Source organism: Etheostoma spectabile, chromosome 10, assembly GCF_008692095.1.
Source record: "Etheostoma spectabile isolate EspeVRDwgs_2016 chromosome 10, UIUC_Espe_1.0, whole genome shotgun sequence".
NCBI classification, from domain to species: domain Eukaryota; kingdom Metazoa; phylum Chordata; class Actinopteri; order Perciformes; family Percidae; genus Etheostoma; species Etheostoma spectabile.
In genome coordinates this window covers 27,578,320-27,585,306 of record NC_045742.1, presented here as the reverse complement: position 1 = coordinate 27,585,306, position 6,987 = coordinate 27,578,320, and the positions used below count along the sequence as shown (strand labels likewise).

At 38.9% G+C, this 6,987-nt stretch overlaps 2 long non-coding RNA genes across 2 annotated transcripts in view; one reads left to right on the top strand and one right to left on the bottom strand.

Moving 5' to 3' along the window:
• Positions 1–6,987, bottom strand: part of LOC116697195 (uncharacterized) — a 21,745-nt gene that overhangs the window by 13,708 nt on the left and 1,050 nt on the right. The window lies entirely within an intron of this gene.
• LOC116697196 (uncharacterized) overlaps positions 3,402–6,987 on the top strand; it is a 15,348-nt gene continuing 11,762 nt past the window's right edge. The window contains exons 1-2 of the long non-coding RNA XR_004333961.1: positions 3,402–3,508; positions 5,747–5,749. This is a non-coding gene — a long non-coding RNA (uncharacterized LOC116697196). The remainder of the gene's footprint in view (positions 3,509–5,746; positions 5,750–6,987) is intronic.

Genomic DNA, 6,987 nt, shown 5'->3' with positions numbered 1-6,987 from the left:
CATCACTAGAGCTTGGCCTAAGTCAGACAGAGTTAGAGGCACTGGTCACACTGCTGGTAAGCAGTGCCAGTAAGATGCTATTTGAGACAACCCCCCTGGCACTGTTTTGGATTTCTCATCTCCAGCAGGTGGAGTTCTCCTGCTTAGCTAAGAAAGCATTAGAGGTGTTGATTCAATTTGGCACCACATACTTGTGTGAATCTGGCTTTTTGACTCTAGCATACCTGAAAAACAAATACAGAAACAGACTAAATGCTCAGCATGACCTCAGAATGGCACTTTCAAAAACCGAACCTAGAATAGATCAGCTGGTTGATATCTTCAACCAGCCACATACATCTCATTAAATTCAAGTCAGCATTATTTAAAAAAATGTTGGTGTTGGTACTGAGGGATGATGGGAGGGGATGAGAAAATGAGTTGAGAAAGGGGTGAGACACAGAAAGCAGAATAGAGACCTTTTCTGTTTTTGTTTACTTTTATTATGGAATAAATATACTTCATATACATTTAAATTCATGGTTTGTTCCGTCTTTTGTCCACAGTTTGAAAATGTAGATGTTATAATGATTCATGGTGTATTTTTGTAAATTTGGGTCCCGAGGAGACACAAAATTTCTCTTTTGGGTCTTGAGCTGAAAAAGTTTGGGAACCACTGGTTTAAATGAAGCCCAAAATATGTTGTTGATTATAAATCGCTAGTATCAGCTAGCACTAGCTAACGTTAATGTAACTTATGGGCTAAAATTGTGTCTGGAATTATTTAGCATTAGTTACATTGTAGAAGGTGCAACTGAACCAATTGTAAAGTTTGGTGTGAAACATACCAGTTATACCCTCATACTTTAAACCAGCTAGTTAAATAGTAACTTTTCATGTTTACAGTGGTGTTATAAGAATTGGATACAGTGTTCAAGGCAGAGCCCTGCTCATCAATAAGAGTTGCTCAGTGAGTTGCTGAAAGCAGGCGCACTAGAGACCCACTAACTTGAATATGGTTGATTCAATTCCATAAACGTAAACAATTATTACGCAGGGGTTGTGACGTTAATGAAAATGTATCCACTGTTAAACAAAAATGTATTTTGCCATGTAAGCCTATGGGAAAAAAAGCTTTTTGGGCCAGACATCACAGCAGTTGCAATTCCACCGTCTGGCTGCTATGTTTTAATTTGCTTCAAAGCCTGGTCCACTTCCTGAAGCCCTGGTGAACAGACTGGCAGGAAATGCTGAAACATGCACACATTATTTAACTTAAATATTCAAACTTTTTCTTCTAAAAAATTATGACTTTTTAATTCTCACAATCTCAGGTTTTTTTCAACTTTGGCCTAACATTGATTTAACCTGGAGCCCAAGACAAAAGATGTTCATGATCTCTGATTTAGATATTCAGAGATTTTCAATAGGGGGTTCGTGAGCCCCTGGGGGTCCTCAGAAGTAGTAGTAGTTTATTCAAAAAATGTGAAAATATACATTAATATGAATCCAACATATCAATAGCAAAGATTGATTGGCCTATTTGTAAAAAAAAAAAAAAAGTAATTAAGATAAGTTTACTATAGGTAAGCTATCCACTATGGAGCTGTACGGTTAAACTTAAAGATACACTGCCTTCCACATGTATGTTTAACGTTAAAACATGACGTATAAATAATAACCATTTATTTTCATCCATTTGGCCCTGTTTAATATGCAACTCAATTGTATACAATATATGTAGTAGGGGGTCCCTACTCGGTCTCGAGGGGTCCCTGGCCTAAAAAACGTTGGAGACCCATGTTCTAAATAAAAAAATGTGTCTTTCTCTTGTGGCAATGCTTTTCTTCTCGCTATCTTTTTTTGGTTTAATATCTAATTTTGTACAGCCACAGATTTTAGTCATCTCCTGTTTTCATTTTTCTTTCTGCTTCTACTTAATGTCTGAAATTGTGAAAGAATAATGATGTGTTGATTATGACAGTGAAGAGGGATGTTATTGTACTTCAAACCATCCTCTCTGCCTTTCAAAAAGACATAAGACTTACAAAAAAACCTTTACAAAGGAGGACAAATGCCATTGTTAAAGTGAGGAGTTGTTGTATGTATCCGTCAGAGCTGCCACTTGTGAATATTCTTGTTTGATGAGCTGTGTTCTGCAAGACAATCAATCCCTCCCTTTTCTCTTCATTGTCATCAACAAGAATAATGTCTATGTATTGGTGTGTTAGTGCATTTGTTATGTTTTTCTGTTTACGTGCATTTTCTCAGATGTGATACTCTGTGTGCTAACATGTGCATGCAAACAGTTAAAATGACTGGTGTGTCCCTGTTTCCAGAATAGAGTAATCCAGAAAAAGTGACAGGTCACACAAAGACAACGTTGTACTTTTGTATTAAAAGCCATCGTCTTTTATGGGGTGAAAAGAGAAGACAAGGGAGGCCCCCTATTCAAATAGTAATTGCTCACAGTTAATCATTGGCGCCTGTGTGTCATGAGACCGGGCACATTTTGCTTTGGGGGGAAATTAGAGTGTGATTGTACAACAGCGGTCGCCGCAAAAGTCAGGCTTCAAATTAAAGATAAAAAGAAAGTAGTATGGGGATTTTATTACACTGGATTCATTAGATTTCATAGTTTGACACAGAAACCAATACACCTGGGAAGACCATTTCAAGAGCTTTGGTTAAAGGGGAATACCGTTTAATTTCTGAATTCCCACATTGACGGCGGTTGCCATTTGTTCCCCCTCATTCTTTAATTGATATCAGAACATTATCTCCCAAGTGGAAATGTTTCATAGCTGCAGATGTTGAGTTTCCTTCTGGGGGAAATTGGCAAGCGATTTTGAAGTGGAGGTTGCAGAAGCCGGGTGTCAAAGAGAAGATGGAGAAAAGAAGCTGGGGTGCACAGTGAGGAGTGTAATGTGTTCAATTACAGAGTTTAACACGGATAATGAGAGATCAGCAGAGGAATGAGATTGGTAGAGTCAGGGATAATTCAGACTATTTTCTAGCGTGGTTCCATTTTCCCATCACTGTCCATCATGTCTAACGAGCCAATAAAGACCAAGAAAATCAAGCCCAAAAGCTCCCACAGCACGTCTTTTGTAACAGTGACATTGTAGAGTGCATATGTTGAATATCTTTTCTATATATTGTGTCTTTTCTGGCTCTTCAGTGCATACACCTTAAATGGACCATTTGACCTATAACACCAATTTGATGCACCAGCTCCCTAGTGGCTCCAATACTGACTTTATTAAGTGGGTTGGGTATGGACCATGATGTGACTGATCCATATTAAAAACAGTTTTTTGTTATTTTTATGATAAAATTCATTGTTTCTACTTTCAATTATATTAAACAGCCCCGAAATAGCTATCGCTAAACCCACCAGACTCCATTTAAATAAACAGTAATTTTATCGTCGTAAAACACACTTCATTCAAAGTCAACAGAAACAAAATTAAACTATCAAAACCCATTTTGGTTAGTCTTTACACTTTTCCCAACAATCCCAACTCTGGTTTAATTTGCCCATTTACATGTGGGTGTAATATGCTGACTCTATAGACGCTAAAAGTATAGTTTCTTTAAATGGAATCTGGTGAGTTTGGCGATGGTGATTTCGGAGCCGTTTCTGATTAAACAAAAATATTTTTACTCTTTAGCAAAAAGGTCTGTCTCTGTAAGGATCATTTCCATAATATTTTCATGAGCTTGTCAGTTGCAAAACCAGCACTTTTAGTTGACGGAAATTGGTAATTTGCCCTATTTGATTACAATGCGGCCCGGTTCGCGACCGATTTCAAAGATTTTTGTTCACATTAGTCACCAATGTATGGGAATATAGTGAGTATTGGTCAGTGTCTGTGGAAATATATCCAGGGGTCCATGTTCATGGTTCATGAATCTCGGATTGGACATTGATTATATAATATTTACAACATCACTGTGCCACTTGAATAAAGTTCACCCTTTGAGCACCAGTGTCCGTGTTCCAAAAAATGGCTGCTGCTGTTGATGGAAACCCGCTACACTTGGGGCCCACTGCAGCTCAGGAGGATGTAAATTGCCACCTGCTGAATTAATGCTAGTAGATGGCTCTCCACAGAAGTGCAGCTGCGAGCATGTACACACTGTGACATGCACAGTACCTACTGTACACACTGCCTCTCCAGCACCTGCCACACATTGCCTGTCTCTTACGAGTAGTCACTCTTTTTTTGTCTTTCTCTCTCTCTCTCTCTCTCTCTCTCTCTCTCACACACACACACACACACACACAGACACACATGCACACACACACACACACACAGAGCCTCTTTCTCTTCCATACCATATGTACGTGTAGATACACACTCCACGGGCACTGTTGGTTTTGTTATGTTTCAGCACGTTGCATCATTTGTCTTCCTGTCAGTTTGTACAAGGGGCCTGATCATGAACACTGCATATTCATGACCATCAAGTTATAAAATACTGTGTGTGTCTGTGTGTGTGATCAATGATGTATTCAAGACACTTACACACACACACAAATGTGATCATAAAAGATAAAGGGGGTTAGAAGGGTCATCCAGTCATGAGATGGTGGAAAGAAAGAAAGAGACATAAATTACCATTAACATATCAAAGCAACTAATTTAGCATTTTATTTACTGAAGAAAAACCAGGGCTAAATATCTTTGCAAGTACATAAACAAGTAATATCTAGAAGATGATCAGTTTATTTACTATAGCAGGCTTTATGCCTCCTTAGCTTCATTTATTGCACCTAATGAGGTTGATGATGAATCTGAGGTTAATGAGCCATAATGACTGTAAATTAGCATAAATTGATACATTAGCATCTTTTTAAACTCTTGGATGTGGTGACACCAGATGAGATACTCTTATAAAGACTGCTGCACAGATTTGGTACATGGAGTTCATGACATAATGTCTTTGAAAGAGGATAGTGCCTGCTATTGCCATCCCACGCTGCTAGCATGGCTAAAAAATGGTGCTTGTGGGTTGGCTCAGTTGGCAGAGTAGGCGTATTTATGTAGAGGTTTATGCCTCTACATAAATCTATGCAGAGGCATAAACTTCCTGTGACCCTGTCCATTAAAGGCAGAAAAGCCCAAAACAGATATTTTCACAAAAAAAAAAAATATATATATATATATATATATATATATAAATGGTACTTCTATAGGGCCAATTTATATTGAACTGAACAATAAAAAAAAGCAGATTAGACTTAGAATCTGTTACTTTCAAGGCAGTCAGAAACTGGTCCTCAACATCAGTTAAAAATACTGTACGTAGTTAAGAAACAATTTATTGACACATTATTGGAAAGTGAACAGTAGCTGATGGACAGCTTTAATAACCCTCTCACCACTCAAGCTCCTGGTCATGTTAATGACATGATGGCAAAACACTGCATGGATATTTGTTTTAGTCCTTTAAAGACTTTAAAGATTTTTTAAGATTTCAAGTTGACTCAAAACATTACATTTCATACCCAAATTAGCAAAGATGTTGAAAACCATGGGTTCAATATGCTTGGATCGCTCTCAATGACAACAACCAGCAGGATGGAGACATATATCTTACATGTTAGAAATCTTAAAATTCAAAGTTTTAGTTTAGTTTAAATCATTAAGTCATTCATTTATTTTTGGGATCAATGTCAAAATTAGGAAGGAAGTTTAGGGAGTCACTTACACAGAGTTACTATAAACTAGCTCTAAAGATGCCTTTTCCTGACAAGAAGGGTGTGATTTGACAGGCGGGGGTCTACATTTCCCTGCCTCTGCTGAATTGTTCTTATCCTTGGTTGGGACAAAATGTCCCCCTTTAAAGTGATCAATGCTACTTCACCAAAAGACCATACAATATATACCTAAACTAAGTAGGTACAGTATATAATAAACTAAGTAAAACGCTGTAAAATAAACAGTCTATAGTGCCATAGAACGATAAAATCTGAGCGGCAGTTGCTAGCCGTATTAGCAGCTACTGTGCTCCTGGCTACCAGCAGCAGTTGTTTAGCCGCCAATAGATGACTGTGAGCTGGGTACAGGCGCGACCAGACAATCAGAATCAGAAAAGTCTCCTGCCAGAGGGGAGTGATTCAACGAGTTTGTGGCCGGCGTGGGAGGGATCAGGCACAATCTTTCCAGCAGGCTACAGAGTCCTGGTGTCATACAGGTCCTGGAGCGGTGGCAGATTGCAGCCAATCACCTTCTTTGCAGACTGAATGATACACTGCAGTCTGCCCTTGTCCTTCAGTGACAGCAGCATACCAGATGGTGATGGAGGATGTGAGGATGGACTCGATGATGGCTGTGTAGAAGTGCACCATCATTGTCATTGGCAGGTTAAATTTCTTCAGCTGCCACAGGAAGTACATCCTCTGTTGTGCTTTCCTGATGTTCAGCTCCCACTTGAGATCCTGGGAGATAAAAGTTTCCAGGAAGCGAAAAAAGACTCCACAATTGTGGAGTCACAGAAAGTGATAGGGGCAGGTGGGGCTGAGTTCTTCCTGAAGTCCAAAACCATCTCCATTGTCTTTAGGGCACTCTAGATTGTTCTGATTGCACCAAAACGACCTGTTAAGTTAAGGAAAAAGATCAAGGTTTCGATTAAAACACTCCAGAGGAACAAACGAGTGTTTCCTGCATGAAAGTATTTTGTTTTTACCATGAAGTGAAATCCACTCTCCGGCTTGAAAGCGCTGTGTTTTACGTATTATTTTATTTTGAGATAAAGTTCCATTGGATGTTAAAGTTCATAAATAAGTGTTCTGGCATGGCTGGCCGAGTGGCACTATATCCATGATATTGAAAGGGGTATGTGGGTATGATCAAAAAAACAACATCTCTGCTCACAAATCACACCCTGCGTGTATTAGGGTGCTTTTATCGGAATATCAAACGAGTTTAGTAGCTGCTCAGGTGTAAAAGCAACCACAATCACAGTGAGCTACAATTATGAGATCTGCCCCCCCCCCCC